This window comes from Vidua chalybeata, chromosome 1 (assembly GCF_026979565.1).
Source record: "Vidua chalybeata isolate OUT-0048 chromosome 1, bVidCha1 merged haplotype, whole genome shotgun sequence".
NCBI lineage: Eukaryota > Metazoa > Chordata > Aves > Passeriformes > Viduidae > Vidua > Vidua chalybeata.
The window spans coordinates 34939265-34955557 of NC_071530.1; the positions used below are offsets into that span (position 1 = coordinate 34939265).

The following is a 16293-nucleotide window of genomic DNA, read 5'->3' on the forward strand; positions in this document are numbered from 1 at the left end:
AGAATACTGGCAGTGAACCTGATGATAGTTCTTCAAGTGCAATCTTTCCGCCTTAACAACTTGATTGAAACTCCTATCTGCATGCAGCACAGCAGAGGGCACGCCCTTCTTCAGATCCCCACAATGAGTCTAAAGTTCTGTAAGTGGGCTGGGAGAGACAGCAACATTTCAAAGAGAAAAGTGCTTTTAAACATATATTAAATGGTTGATTCCACCACTTGTAAAGAATATGTGTGAGCCCACTTGTTCCTACAGTTATTATGATAGTTTTTCATCTGCAGCAGAATGTAAAATTTCAGATTTTGCTGTTAAGTATTGAAATGCTAAACAGGCATTTACTAACATTTTATTTACATCATAGAATGTCATGGGTTGGAAAGGATCTTAAAGATCATCCTGTTCTAACCCCTTGTCATGAGCAGGGACACCTTTCACTAAACCAGGTTCCTCAGAGCCCCACCCAATGTGGCCTTGAACACTTCCAGGGAAAGGGTATCCACAGCTTCTCTGGGCAGCCTGTAGAAGTGCCTCACCACCATTACAGTAAAGAATTTCTCAGTTTCAGAAGAGAAATCTTCAGTTCAAACAAGGCTATACTTTTCTTTAGACACAAAGGGCCAAATTATTACTTCAAAGAAAATCTGAAAGATTTTCAATAATATATCTATATGTTAAAGCTGAAAATTTGCTTATGCAAACAAATCATGAGGCCTGCTGCCTGTGTGCCTCCAATTATCCAGCAACACAGACCAACCTCTCTATATGAGCATGATTTTAAGGACTGCAGAGTTGAACAGTATTTCAGGTTTGACTGGTGGTGAACTAGACAGAGAATAGGAGCACTCTAGAGTCAGAGTAGAAGGAAGTACAGTAATTTGCTGAGAACAATCAGTTATGCCTGAGTTCCCATCAGGAGCTGTAAGGACAATCTGGTCACTTGTACTCAAGATGTGGACTCTCACCTCACTTTGACTATGCTGAGTTGCACATGCAGCATTAACAGCTGAGTCTGGGTAAACTCTGAGCTAAATCCTGTACTTGACATCAGTGCTTAAAAACAGAAGTCTTCAGAATATTAGGCCCAGCATGTAGCAAAACACTCATGCTGCTTCTCTGCTACAATGTAATAGCTGAAGCAAAAGGAATTTCAGGGGGCGGGGTGGGAAGGAGGGGAGGGGCAGCCGGGGGGAAAGTCTTGCAAAGATCACAAAGTATCTTTCTATTTCAAAAAAAGTAGCAAAGGAAAGCATCCTCTTCAAACACACTATTTGTGCCTCCTAATTATTAACTTCAAGTAGGCTCCCCCTGGCGGGGATGAAAAGGGCGCACTCTGAAAAGTGAGAGCCCGAAATGGTATTCTGATTCTTGCCCTATTTCACTTTTCACCCTAATTGCAGACTAGCACCGGGCATGCTTTCAGCTCATTATTCTCTACAGAGGCCTGCTAATGGTATTTCATCTACTGCCTAATTCTACAGCTTTAACATGGAAAAATTTCTTTCAAATTCAATACCAATGAGAGCAAACAGTAGGTCTGCCTCTCTGCTTTTTGTTTAGCTGTTCAGTAACTGGATAAACATTAACCAGCTGGATAGTGCAATTATATTTTTTTAAGGTACTGTAAATGCTTGCAACAACATAGTATCTGGCAGCCTCACAAATATTAATGAATGCATTCTTGTTCCACTCACACTATTAAAAGTGATTAAGTACTTTCACAGAGGTCATGCAGAAAATGAATGGCAGAACCAAGCGCCGAGGAAAATCCAAAGTATTTTTCCTAAGAGATACTTTGTAAGACATCCCACAGCACAAACAGAAATAAGCAGAAGAAATGCAATTAGAGAAAGAATTGACATTGGGTGCTAATTATTTACTAGGAGCCTGAATGTATTTAGACATAATTTCCAATGAACTCAGCAAACAGCTTGCTCAACAAGATCAGGAGTAAGGGTTTAGGATTTGGATTAAAAACACATGAAAAAAGTAAACACTAATACCCCCCTCTAGGGAAATCATCTCTACTAATTATTTGTCTACAGCTTTCCTCAATACTGCTGTCTAAACTGCATTTGTGAACATGGCTCCATTGTTCTGTAACAAGCAAATCATGCACTTTTAGGATTTTCTTGTTAAAATAATTAGAGGAAATTAAAGTTTGAGCTATTATTAATTCTCTATGGAAAGCACTTTATTTTTACCAATAATAAGGGAAAGGTAAATATTTGGAAACAAAAATATGGGAATATCTCTGTTCATACATAGGAATGTCTCTGTTAATTGTGTTAGCTCTAAAGCTAACAAAGTTATCAAATGCAATGGCTGAGACTATTATTGTAACAATTTTCAAATGTTGAAAGCTATCAAGAAATGTAATGAAATGGCACCGTGAAAGGAAGAATTTTTTTTATTTTTGCTCTTAATCTTGTAAGTTTCCTGCATTTTTAATGCAAAAATTATTTTTTACATTAGTCACAAATGCTTTGACCTCTGAGTATTTTTGTTCTATTTTACAAATGCATGCATAAACAAAGGCAAATACAAATGAATTTGCATTTTTGAGACATATTTAGCCTTGATCAAAGTTGGTTTATTTGTGTGTTAAAGTTATGTATTTTTTTGTTTGTGTTGAGTGGTGACCAGAAAGCTTTACATGTGCTTCTTATTCAAAACACCAAGGCACAAATGCTGTAAGAAGATTTTCAGCTTTTTCTTATATTGTCTGGAGGGGAAAAAAAGTGTAAGTACTTAGGATAAGTATAAGCACTTCTTTGGTGAGTATTTATGTTGACACATGCCAGCAAAGCCTCACAGATTGCTGTTCTCAAAATCAGTAACCATGCCAAATAGTTCTGATTCTTTCTCAGTTTGGGGCACGCTACCTCCTTTTAATTGGTTTTATTTATTTCAGGTACTTTTCATTTTCTTGTATGGGATTTTGAGTAGTCTTAAAGATGATAGTGTTATAAACACATTTTTAGTGCAGGAAAGTATTTTTAACTAAGAGATGGTCAATGATATATCTGCTAAGAATGATCATCTAGTATTGAACAAGTTATGAACAGGAGGAAAACTATGAAGTTATATGTGGGGTTTTGTTCTAATTTGTATTTGTTTGTAGTAAAAACATGTTGAATCAAAATGAAATTTCTCTCAGCCTCCATCAGATACTGTAGCAGCTCACCACAGGCCATTCCCAGCTCTCCTGTCTTTAATGGCCATGACTTCTTTGTATAGAAGACAGAGATTCTGCTTTCTCCTGTTTTAGGTTAGATTTATCCTGACATTCATTTGTACTCTTGTTAGACTACACTTTTGCTCTATTTTAGAAACTATAGGCTCATAATGAATTTGGCTTTTGGCAGAAGGGCTGGGACCAGAAATGGAAAGGGTGCAAAATTTCTCGTTAAGTCTGACAAGGTTGAAGACCTTCAGCTGGGGTTCAGCTGTGCAGGACACAGCAAAGGAAAGAAATGTAGGAGAAAAGTACCAGGTGTAGCAGCTGTAGGAGGAAAGTATCAGATGTCTGTTCTGGAATACAAAGATGACAGGCCAGGGCTGTTATGCTACTCAACACAGCCACTCAGAAAATCTTCAGATCAACCTCAGAAACATGTTCCCAGCCTGTGACAAAACCCAAAATAACCCTTACAGTTGCTTGTGAAATGGTACCAAGGAACTACAGAGAAACAGCAGCCCGAGTCTAAGACACATACAGAGATTCTCCTTTTCTATAGAGATTGGTGTATTGTTTGACCCATGTTAAAAAGTATTTGTCAAGAGTAAAAATATAATTGGGATACACAACATAGTTTTCAATAGCTATGCAGGCAGAATGTATGGAAAATAAAACTGCATTTATGGAAAATAAAATTGCATTCATGGAAACTAAAATTGCATTTATGGCTATGCATTGTGAAACATATCAATGTTAGCTGCAAATATGTTTGAGGAAAATTTTCAGTGTTTAAAACACTTCAAATAATCTTAAATTGGTAGATAATAAAACCCAGGAAAAGCACATCCTATATGATAATGTAGGGTCAGTCTTGTCCCTGCTGCATTACCCTTTCTGTGATCTTGGATACAGCTGGGAGTAAGACAAGCAGGCGAAGGAGGAGGAGGAGGAGGAGAATTACATGTGGAAAACCAGAAGAAATGAGTGTTTCAGTGCACTGGCCTTCACAGAACTCCTTGAAGTTTGTGCAGAAGTCTCCAGAAGTGCATCGAGTGCTCCAGTGCCTTCCTTCGAATTCAGCACTGGAAAGGGAGCACCTCTTTCCTTTTTCCTTTTCATCTACATCTCCCAAAGACAAAACAGAAAGAGGAGACTTTCATAACCCCTAGGCATGCAATCCAGTAGGATTCTCTGAATGAAATATAATGTGTGACAAGTTTCTGTAACTAGCCAAAAGGCAGTGGTACCTCCTGCAGTGATTTAAATGTGGGCAAACAAGAAAAGCTGATTGTTTCAGAACACACCAGTGTGCAACCTTTGTACTAGGTCAGTCCAGCCCCATAGGTAGAAATGGTTGCTGCTGCACTTGACAAATTCTGCAGAAATTGTGTGGACCTTACTGGGAAGTGAAATAAATTAAATGAAAGAAACAGGACAAAACCAGGGTTTTTTTTCCTGCAGCTCTTGCAACCTGTTCCTATGAAGTTCTTTTTCTATCTTATCCAAAAGGTGGACAAACTTAATTTCAGCATTAGCAATAAAATCAAATCTCAGCTGAGACTAATTTGCATGATTTTGTTTTTTCTGGAGCACTACCTGTGACCCTCTTGGCTTTGTTTTGTGCTTTGAAGTTCAAACTAGTGACCAGCTGGAATGGGTTTAGAGCTCCGTGACTGCTGTGGAAGCAACTGGGGCAGATACTTAGGACTGAAAATTATTTAGTCGGACAAGCAATCAGGAGGATATTTTCAGAATAGTAAATAGTAATAGTAAATCAAACTCACACCTCTGGACAGACAGGACATGGAGATCTAGAGCACTGATTTTTGTGCCCTTGCCCTGATGAGCAGAAGTGCCACAACAGCCCATTGTTGACTGTCCACCAATCTCAGGCTGACATTGCCATCATTCAGGTCCAAGTGACATTGATTTGTCTGGACTGCTTTATAAAAAGCAAGGCAACGAAAAACACCATTTTACATTTCTACAGCTAAATAGCTGTTCCAGAGAAATCCTGTGAAGATGGGCCTGCCTCTCAACCACCTGAAAACACCATCCAAAGGCTGCTGGGCAGACCAGAGCCCACATTATGATTTTTAAGTTATTCATCAGCATCATCATTTCTGAGACACTTGCACATGACAAACTTGGGGTTCCCCATTCCTCCAGTTGTCTAGGAGCCTGTTCCAGTGCAACTCCCTTATCCTGACAGAAACATGGAAGGTTCATTAGGGCAAGACCTAAATACACCCATCTTCAACAGCCTTGGAATAAATCCAGAAGAAAACAAGATTTTTTTTTTTCCTAGTGCACAATCAGGGGTACAAAAGCCAAGGCTGCCCAGCCAGCTCCAAGTGCAAAGCCCAGAGAGCACTGCAGGGCAGAAGTGTTTTGGCAGGTGGACGTGTTTGGGCAGGGGGACAGGGTAGTGCCATCTTTTTTTCCGTGCCATGGGGCAGCATTGTGGCATTCACGTGGGCTTTTAAAAATAGCTTTGGCCCTGCCGAGGCACCAGCATGTGGGAGGGTGCACTAGGCTGCAGCTGGATTTCACCCTCGCACCAAAGCTGCCGCGCTCCAGGAGTGGGGATGGAAAGTGCGGCCCGCGGGTGGGCGGCGTGTGTATGTGTGTGCATGTGTGTTAAATTACTACTTTGAAAAAGATATATTTATTTTTATTCCCTCGTGAAGACCGGGGCGGGCTTTTTTCCCTCGGGATCCTAAGATCCCTGCCCTCCTTTCCCCGCCCCCGCCAGGGGAGACGGGCGGCCGCCGTACCTGGCGCCCTCTGCCCGGGAGGAGCTGCCCCGGCCCCGACGGCACCGGCGCCGAGCAGGTGGGCGCGGCGGGGCGCGGCGGCGGGGCTGGGGGTCCCCGGTGCCCCCGGCCCCCCTCACAGCTCGGCCAGCCGGGAGCGCTGGGCGGGGGCGCGCCGCTGCCTTCCCTCGGTCCTGGCCGGGACTTCCCCGGAGCCGCGGGGTCAGAGAAGACTCGGCGGGCACAGTTGGTGCTGCGGCTCGGCCCCGGCCCCTCGCGGGGCAGCGAGGGCACGGGGTGACCGCGACACCCGCGCCCCTGGGATGTGGGTACTCCCGGCGGCGGAGGAGGAAGCGTGGCTGAGGTCAGGCACGGGCTGTGCGGGGTGCTGCTCTGTTTTGTCAAGCAGAGGTTGTTTTCCGGCGGAGGTGGATGGCAAGAAGTTGTGTTTTGTTTTTTTTTTTTTTCCTAGTTCTTGTCCTTGAAGTAGATGTGCTGGAATAGGTCAGCCGAGAAAACGGGGCCGAGTGATTGTGAAAAGTACCGTGTATTAAATACTTGTGTACATATTGGAGGGGGAATGCTGGAGAAATGTTGGAAAGAAGCTCTTAAAGGTTTAATAAGAATTAACATGGATAAAATTGAGACTAAAATCTAGTGACATTCGCATCAGCCTGCTGGCGCTAATTCAGAGTGACAGGGACTGTGTTGGTAAAGGATAGCACACGGATTTTTTATTTCTCTTTGGATATGCTCGAAGTTTGCAAAGACATAGGGATGATGGGTTATGTGACAGCCTGCATCTCTGGGGTTGTGAAGGAGGACTGGGTTTGTGTCACTCAAGAAATTCAGAAGTTTGAGAACAGGGAGGACACGAGACCAGCATGTCTTTGTTTTGTTTGGTTCTGAAAGTGGAATATTACTAAGCGAGGTTTCTGAAAGATAGCAAAATAAGTCTGATTTAGGAGAGGAAGCATTGATGTAAGGTAAAGTTTGATGATTTCCCTACAGAACAGTCTTGGAGCAGTCTGGATTTATGGGCTAAAGTCTGCAAGTGCTCCTGCTGATTCAGACAGTGACATATTGCTGAAATTGTGATAGCAGTGATACCTGTTACTGTGCACGCTGCATGAATCAAGTCGTTGAACTGCTTCCTGATACAATCAGTGTTTTCAGTTTCTCCATCTGTGTATGCAGTACAAGTTCCTGTTCATTTCACAACATGTATTTGTATAATCTTTGTTAGCATCTTCACTTCGCATGCTTTGTACTGAAGGACAAGCCATAGGGCACATGATCAAGGAAATGAATGCAACTTTACTGCGTGATGGCAGTCGGAGCTGGGACACTTGTTAGGCACTTGTGTGCGTGGGGATGGTTCCCGTTCACTGCGTGAACCTGTGACCCAAAACAGGCTGGAATGCGCAGGCGGTGCAGGCGCTGCTGCCACCCGCGGCTCGTACGGGACATTGCCCTGCGTGCAGTGGAAAGGTTGAGTCTGCTTTGCTGTCAGGTACCGGCTTCCATGTGTAAGATAACATATGAGGAGCTCAGTGTGGGACCCTTAAAGCAGATTGCGTAAGTGTGTATTTTTTAATTGATAGACTGCTTTGGCTGTTTTTCTGTAGATGATGATGGCAAAATCTGGGTTAGACTCATAACCAAAAAGAATGCTGTGGGAGTTGATGTTTTTCCTGTAGAAGATGCAGGTTAGGGAATGGGGCTTGCAATTTAAGTATGAAACTTAAGTATGAAACTTTTTTTATTTGTCTTTTTTAATAAAGGATAGATATTCTCTAAAAACGGGGTGTATAAATAGTTTGACCAGCTTTGCATACAGACTTTGGTTGCTTAGGGGCAGATGCAATGTTTAATTCATTAGCTACAGTGCTCAATTTATTGCTGGTTTGGATCTATGCCTGAAAAGAATTGAGATGCACTTGAAATTCAGATTCTGTGATTGTACTGCACTGGAAAGAGCAACATATGACTGTATTTATCAAACCATGTAGTATAATACAAAGCAACTTCCTATTTTTTTCTCTCACTCCTTCCGCACCTACAAGAGGAAATTAAATAAAGATCCTGTAACATCTCAATTTCTGTTACTGTAGTGGGGAAATGTACAGCCAATGTTTGGAGTCTGTACATAATGACTATTAAATCTGAACTTGCAATAAGTATTTATATAGTTGGTTTTTTAAAAATAAATCAAAACATAGCACGTCACATCTCAGCAATCACACCATAAAAGTCAGCACTGTTTGCTGAATGTCCTAACAGGATATAGCCAGATGCTAATAGTTATTAGCATTATTATCTTTATGCGTAGTAATTTTATTGCTTGATGAGGTCCATATTTTGGGAAACTTGTTGTCCTCTGAAAAGAAGACCTTGAACAGAAAATAATATCTTAGTCATAACAAATAGAAAAATACTTGCACATTTTAAGAGAGAGATGTTGAGAACTCCAAAGTAGAATAACACAATTTACTATTTTACATCTAAAAAAATTAGCTTATGTTAAATATTAAAAAGTTAATTATTAATATTTTAAAATAATTTAGCTCCAAAGAGAATCAAAACAGTGAAAAGACTGATATAAAATCTCTTTGTTTATAAGTCATAACTCACCTATAATAATTACATTATTTTTTCAGACACATTTGCTTTTGTAGAAGCTTTTCTTTTCTGTGCTCTATGACTGGGACTAGTTCTGTTCAGTCATGCAAAGTAGGTGAGACTGGACAGGCTCAGCTTTCTTGCCCTGTAAGTTATTGATCCTGTATGTGTGTGAGCATCTGCTGCATTATTGCGTGGGTATTTTATGCAGTTCATTTAAGTTCTAATAAATGAGATCACAGAAGCTGAAGCTCTGGGGAAATGATGGTAAGCTCTGCTGTGCCAGAATAAAAATTCCCATCTTCTTCAGAGTGTATGTGAAATTAGTATCTAAATAAACATAACAATCAAGTGAGATACCCAGTAAAGTCTTTTATCTAGAAGTCTTTAGTACTCACATTACACTGAGTTACCAGTGTGGCTGCTATGCAGCCTTGAGATGCAGCTTTCTGGGCTGCCTTTAATACTGTTCTTATAGATCTTCCTCAATTAGTCTGTGTTCTCACACAAAGTAGTTACTGTCTTTGAGAGACTGGAGCTTTCTGAAAACGGGCATATAGTAGCAAAACCTTAATGGTACTTCACAGTTGCTTTTTTATCTGTGGTCATTCTGCATCAGGGTTGTCTGGTGGCTTCGTAGCCAGGATGAACAGAGATATAAAGAGTGCTGTATTTGCAAACAGAATAAAACGTCCTTGGGGCTTCCAGACTGGAAAGAAAGAAACTGTATTTTCAGACAAAATTGTATTTTTTTTAATACACCACCTTAATTTGACTTCTAAGTATTGTGAAGTGGACTCATCCAGTATTACATATATGACAGCTGTAAACCTGCCTTTTGATTGCTTTGAAAGAATGTGAAGCAGCTAAAGGATTTTCTCACAAGATGCAAAAAGCATGTTTTCATGCCATGGTAATTGAAACAACAGCTGAAACAGATTTCACTACCAGAAATATCTCTCTCTCAAATAAGATCATGCATGGAGAGCCTAATTCTTCTTTGCATTGACCCTGTGTCATCTTTCCCTGTTGTTACAAATAGATAGATAACTCTCTGTGGTGCAAATGGTGTCACTCTGCAGCCAGCCCAGGCAGAGCAGAGCATCATAGCAGCTATGCTACAGCTACAGTGTAAATGCTAAAGTGAAAAGTGGGGGAAAACTGGGCCAGAAGTCCCTACATGATTAAGTTCACTAAGCATAAGAACAGAAGATTCAGCATCAAAGCGCTTGCTCAGTCTTGACCCTGCTCTCACAAGTGTCTAAGAAAACTAAACAAAATGTGTCTGCTCTGCAACTTCTGTGTAATGGATATTCTATATCCTCCATTTACCCTGGTGGCAACTGCCGTGCCTGCCTTGATAAATGGATGTGTTGGCTAGAAATTACAGTGCTTCTGCTTCATTCATGAGAGAGGGGTAAAATGAAGGAAGAGAATGAATAGGTTTAGAGATAGTAACCCCTTTGTGTTGGTGCCTTTCACAAGCCATACACAGGTCTGTAAGTGACTGCTGTACCATTTAACTTCTAGTTACTATATCATGTTTTCCTCTTTTCATTATAAGTAACAAAAAAAAAAGAAAAAAAAGAGAAGAACAGAATATGGTACTGCATCTCAAAGGAGGTCTTGGGGTCTTTTGTTCCTATTTCATACCCTATTGTTTTAAAGTTATTATGTTACTGCTTTCCTAAGTGGCATCGTTTTGTGTGAGAGAAAAATATGTATGCAGCAGCAGTACTGATGTGTATAAAATAGTCCTGACAGGTTTTTGGCTTTTGTCCAAGTCAGTTACACATTTTTTGTATGCTAAAGAAGAAAATAAATAACACTATATCTGTTCAAAATCTGTAGATCTTCTGTGTGAGTTGAGTAGACACATAAAGAAAATCATGAGGTGCATAAAAGGCAAGCCAGGCTTATATACCAGGAAAACAGACTGGGGTTTTAGCAATTTCTTTTCAGAGGGAATGTTTGCTTCTCTTGGGGATATGTAAATTACTGCAAAAATATCTGTCAAATTCTGCCTGGGATTTGGACAGAAAATTGTTTTTATTGGTCAGTTGCATGAGTTTGGACAGCTTAACATGTTAGTGATGTTACTTATGTTGCTGCAGATCATCTATCCTGCAGTATTTTCAGAGTTAAACCCTAAAGAACTGATCTCACTTCTACTGAAAACAAAGGAAAACTTGACATTAAAAAAATAAGAGATGTGGATTAGCCCCTAGATTAGTAAATTGGCAGAGGGGGTGGGGACTATCTCTGTAAGGTACTGTGTGAGTGATAGATGTGGGGCCTAACAGGGCATTTAATGCAGAATGAAAGCCTTTTTTAGCCTTGAAATGACTAAGTAGCAAGGAAATTATGCAAAAGCGGATTGTACAAAATATCCTTGGATCAAGTGATCATGAGTTTACATTGACTTAACAGTAGGATAAATTATGCAGTCCCATGTGGGGGTATTTGGGCTTGCTCTGAACAGACTGTACCAAGAGTTGCAAAGGCCTGGAGTAGTTGCAAAATGAGTATGCTGTGGTTACTTTGCTCCTTTCCTCTGCCCAGGCTGTTTGACCTGCTTGTTTTTCTCCAATATTTCAATCTTTTATCCAATCCATCAACTGGAGCTTTGTACATTTGCATTAATACTTACCAGTTCTAGTCAGGATGTACATCTTCATATCTCCTAGAATCACATTCTGTCATTTTTTTCAGAGCTGGATCAGCCTAGCTCTACATTTCTTCTGTTTTTCTCAGTACTAGTAGCCTGTGCTGAACCTTTAGTATCATCATGCACAGTTACTTTTACTCCATGTGCAGTGTTTCTTTCCCCAGGGCAGCCAACTCTACCTTTTACATGAAATGCCTCTTTTTGCCTTGCCTTGCATCAACAGCAGGCAAAAGGTGCAGTGAATGGTGACCAGGGCAAAGAAAGTGGAGAGTGGGAATGGAGAGACTGGTAAACCACAAGGAAAGGGGAGAAATATTCACAAAGTGAAATAAAGAAAGAGGATGGGCCAGATCCAGACTGGTTAATGTGAAAGCTGAAGTCCAAAGCCAGCATAAAACTTGACACCAGAATTCATGGAAACCAGTCTCATCTTTAACCTGCTTCGTCTGATGGTAGCAGATACTGATTGCTCTGCAAGTATACTTCAGAGCTGTTCAAAGAAAACCACTTTTCTCTTTTGTGCCTATGATAGATATAAATGCAAAAAAAATTATATTGCCATTTAATCCCTAGAATAATTTTCCTTCTTCATCAGGCAGCAAAGTTAGTTGAGCATTTTTGAATCCCTGATGTTCGTTGCTTATGCCATGTGTACAGGTAGGTATCAATCACAATCTCCTCTCTAAACATAATGCCTTTCCCAAGGAATTACCAATGAAGACCTTTAATAAGTCAAAGGGCTGAAACTTCCATTTAATAAACTCATATTGGGTTTTTTTTTCAGCCCTTTGTTTTATTAGCAATTCAGAACTAGGCCTACAAATCAAAATATCTTTTGTCAGGAATTTTTTTTTGTTGCAGTTGCAAATGACTGCAATTTGCTGTTCATTGTACAAAGTAAAACCATTGTCCTGAGTAAATGGATGTAAGATTGGAGCTAGATATTTTGTGCACTGCCTTTAAAAACAGCTAACAATTTTCTGTACAAGAAAGCATATTTACACCTTTATGCACATAGGCAGTTTGATATAAGCTTTGACGCTTAAGGGAGAAAAAGAACATATTGCATATTATTTTCTCAGACCAATGAGTTAGTTAAAACAGCAAAAAATGCAATGTTTTGGTAGCATAGCAAGGCTTTCTTAATAACATAGGAGTTTATAGTTATGTACTTGTAAGTATGGAAGCCTTATCCTGGTGTAAAGAACATCTGAGATGAAGCTATCAAGTATATCACTGAAATGGGACAGCAGCTTCAACAGGATTGACAGAAAAGGGCATGAAAGTGAGAATGAATGTTCAGAAGTTATAGTTTAATTTGTAATGCCATTAGGGCTAACTTTTTACTACTGGAATGGAAAGTAAGTAATCACAATTTCACTGAAGACCAGAATCAAAATTTCCCATTTTTTCTTTGAGGTGAGGATTTCCCTGAGATCTTATTCCTGCAGGTGACCAGATCATTGTGTTTTGCATCCCTTGTGAAAGACAATTCTCCTTAGCACATACAATGACCAGAGTCCATGCTGGGGCCTCAAACTGTATTATAGGAAAGTATGGTGCATGTTGAATTGCAGAATTTATTTTACTTGCATTGCCAGTATTAGGCTGTTTTTAAGCTGATAGCTATCAGCCTGACATGACATGCATGCAGGTTTCTATAAATTTACCTTATCAAGATGTAAAGCTGTGAAAATCGGACCTCTGATAAAAATATCATGTGGTTGAAAGTGGAAATTTCAGAATTATTTAAGAACTGGATTTTTAAAGTCCTCTAGTCTTCCAATAACCATATTTGCAAATTCTTTTCACTTGACTGGCATTTCAAAACAAGGTTTGAGCTGTCTGTAGCAAATATAGAAGAGCAATATGCTGAATACTGCCTTGTTTGCATTTTCCATTTTGATGCTAGCTACTTAATTGGAAAGCAAAACTTTCTTCTGTTAAGGGAATTGGTTAAACAATATTTGGAATTTTTTTTTTTTTGTGGAAACCATTCTGTGTACAGGTATACTTTACAAATAACTCTGTATTATAAAAATGATAGTCAATAAATACATGAATAATTATAAAGAATAGATCATTAATAATTATGTGAAAACATACAATCAGCTTCTTTGCAGAGGCTGCAAAATTTGCAGATGTTAACCTGAAACATCAAATTACCTCTACAGAGAGAGATCAAGCGCTCCGCACACTGATACTCTTGAGGAGTATAAGAGTAAACAGTTGTCTTCAGAATGTGGCCGTGACCTTGAATGTCTACTGAGCTGCACTTTCTTTAGCTTAGGCCAATGATTAACTTTGCTAATGGCTGTATATCAAATTCACCATTGTTTGTATAGCTGGCAGTGAAACAAGCCATATCTGTCTTTGTGTGGATGATGCGGTATTAATTTCAAGGAAACCCTTTGTATAAATTGTTTCCTTTGAAAAGTTATGTCTTTGTGCAAGTCCTAATTACTTCTAATTTACCTCATTTGTCTTTGGGCTCTCTAACTTCAGGTTAACACTACTACTATAGGCACAACATACTTCTTCTTGGTATGTGCTGTTCTTTCCTCTTACTCCTTATTTTAAAAGGGATGATGAATTCTCTTATTCTGCTCCCTTACAATCAGTCTTCTCTGACAGATCCCCATGGAGCAGAGGAAGCTACACCCTGTAATAGTCATATGTAGGGATGTGAAGTCATCTGTGCAGCTTTGCCTCTGAAGGGAGGTTTGTCGAGGAATAGCACTGTAATTTCTGGCCTCAGCACCACAGGGAACCCAGCAGAGATCTACCCACAGCACACATGGAAGCTAGGCGTCTTCAAATTCCTGTAGTCCCTTCTGGGTCAGCCCTGGACAGTTTGTGACAATTTTATCAGGCTTCTGACAGAATAAGAGTCATGCTGGGCTTTTTTCAGGCAGAAAGGGGAAGCAGTCCTTAACTGCATTAAGCCTGGAGGAAATAGTCCAAGCTGAGGGGAACTTACAGTCCTTGGCTTAAATTCAGGATACTGTTATGTGCTGTGAGGCAGTCCTACAGATGCTGTAGAAGACAAATGCTGCTTAGAAGTGTTTCATCAGGTATTTAATGGAGAAAGAGCCCTTCCTTAAGGTTTGCACATTCCAATGGAATTGAAAAAGTCAGATTCTGCCTTAAGTTGCAGTGATGTAAATGGTGACTGAAAGCAGACATTTCTCTCAAGTTGTACACATTTCTGATGTACAACTGTTAGATTGTGAAAGGCTGGAGTTTTCTTAGCCAGCTGTGGGAATATACATGTGGAAGTCTTAATATATATAAAATAAGATGGGCATGTGTATGGGTATTTGCCTTCCTGCTCTAAATGAAGATTCTAACAGTTTGACACTTCTGCACAGTTCTTAAATGTCTCAAATGCAGCAGATTATTTTGTGAATGGGGGTATCATTGTAGGGTGAAAAAGAGACATGATGTTCAGAGGCTCTACCTTGATTCTTTCTTGTGTTCTCTAAACACAAAAAGTCATTCACACTCTAAAAAGAAGAAAAAATGTAGCATCCAATGCTTAAATATTAAATGGTTTGATTATCTTCAAAATTAGAATCTAGACCTGCTAATTCCAAAGAGAAGCTTTTTCAAAGTATTTTCCAGTTTTGTGATAGTGACAGCAGGAAAGTTGATCTGTGTAACACACATCTACTGTTCTCTGTTTTAATGTTCCCTGTATCTGCATGTGTTGTACTGTCTTTGAAAGATCTGTGGAGATCTCATACCAGTGATTTCAGCTGTTCTTCAGTGGTGTTTCACAGGAGCAAATGGGCAATTTGCTAATTAAACAATTATGCTAATTGTCTACTTTTGATATCATGAAAGTTGAGCAGATACTTATTGATGCTGTTTTTTCACAGGTAATTTTGAAATTATTTGACTTTTCTGTTGAAATATAAGAACTTAAAAGCTATAATTCAGAACAGTACAGTTAATCAGGAAATCATATTTGATTATACAAAAGTTGATTAAAAGATAATACCAGTTTGTGGTCTACTCTTTTCTTCAGTTTTTAATCAAGAAAATAAGAGCAATATTATAGATAAGCTCTCTTGCACATCTTTGAAATATCTCCCCAGCCTTTCCTTTGAAGGAAGAAAACCTGTACATTTCCCCAAAGCTGAATTACCTACTTCAGAGTGTGCAGCTGCAGTGATTGCAAATCCAGTAGTAATGAATGTGTTATTTTGCAGTCCTTTCTCCAATTGGTTATAAGGGTCAGATTTTCAATTCCAACTGTGTTGTTTCATGTTAATGACTATACCACCTAAAGATCTAAAGGCATTGTCCATTTAAAAAAATACCCCTATTCAGAGTTGTTTTAGTGCATAAATGCATATTATGCACATTTAAATAATTGTGATTTTTTTTCCCTCTGTCTTTTCCCGTTCTAGACATTGTAGTAAATTAAAGGTACAGCTGTTTCACGCTTTCCCTTTCCTTGATGGGTAAAGGTATTTTAGAATAGTTTTTGCAGGCATACCTGGGTTGATTCTGTTGAATGTCAGTGTGGTAGGAGACATGTGAGCTGCTGTACAAAATCCACTGTTTTCTTAGTGTGCATCTCTGCTCCCAGCAGGATTTTGTTTTAGTGTGAGCCCTGCACTAAAACTCCTGATGCTTCAGGAGGAGGCCTTTGGGAAGCACTTGGATCAGAGTTTGTGCATGTCTGGTAGCTGAATAAAGTGAGACCAAAGCTACAGAAGAGTTTAGGCAGAAGTTTTGAGTTTCCCACAGGCAAATCCAGCACAAGGTTGAGAGGGCCGTCCATGAAAAAGAAAGATCTGCACCTCCTCTCTCTTGTCTGACACTTCAAATTAAAGCCCGGGTGAAGACTTTATTTGGGCCTTCAGAAATCTGGAGCTTGAGTTCTTACATTGATGACTGCAGTCTTGTTCTTAAACCCAGCTGCTATTCAAGCACATGCAGTGAGAACACACAAAGAACAATCTGTGACACCTGAAATTACCAGGTTCAAAATTATCCTTACCAACAGAACAAAAGAAGACCAATTGTTTTGAGATCAGAGAAGAGTAATAATGTTCTCT

At 39.7% G+C, this 16293-nt stretch overlaps 1 protein-coding gene across 3 annotated transcripts in view; it reads left to right on the forward strand.

Annotated features, from left to right (window-relative positions):
- Positions 1-5924: 5924 nt before the first annotated feature.
- The window catches only part of WIPF3 (WAS/WASL interacting protein family member 3), a 38169-nt gene continuing 27800 nt past the window's right edge, over positions 5925-16293 (forward strand). For 2 of the 3 annotated variants that reach the window (XM_053949275.1, XM_053949259.1), the window contains exon 1: positions 5925-6013. The gene's annotated coding sequence lies outside the window, so the exon portion shown is untranslated. Of the gene's footprint in view, positions 6014-7436; positions 7513-16293 lie in introns of those variants that run through there. The other variant, XM_053949267.1, reaches the window with a different exon arrangement.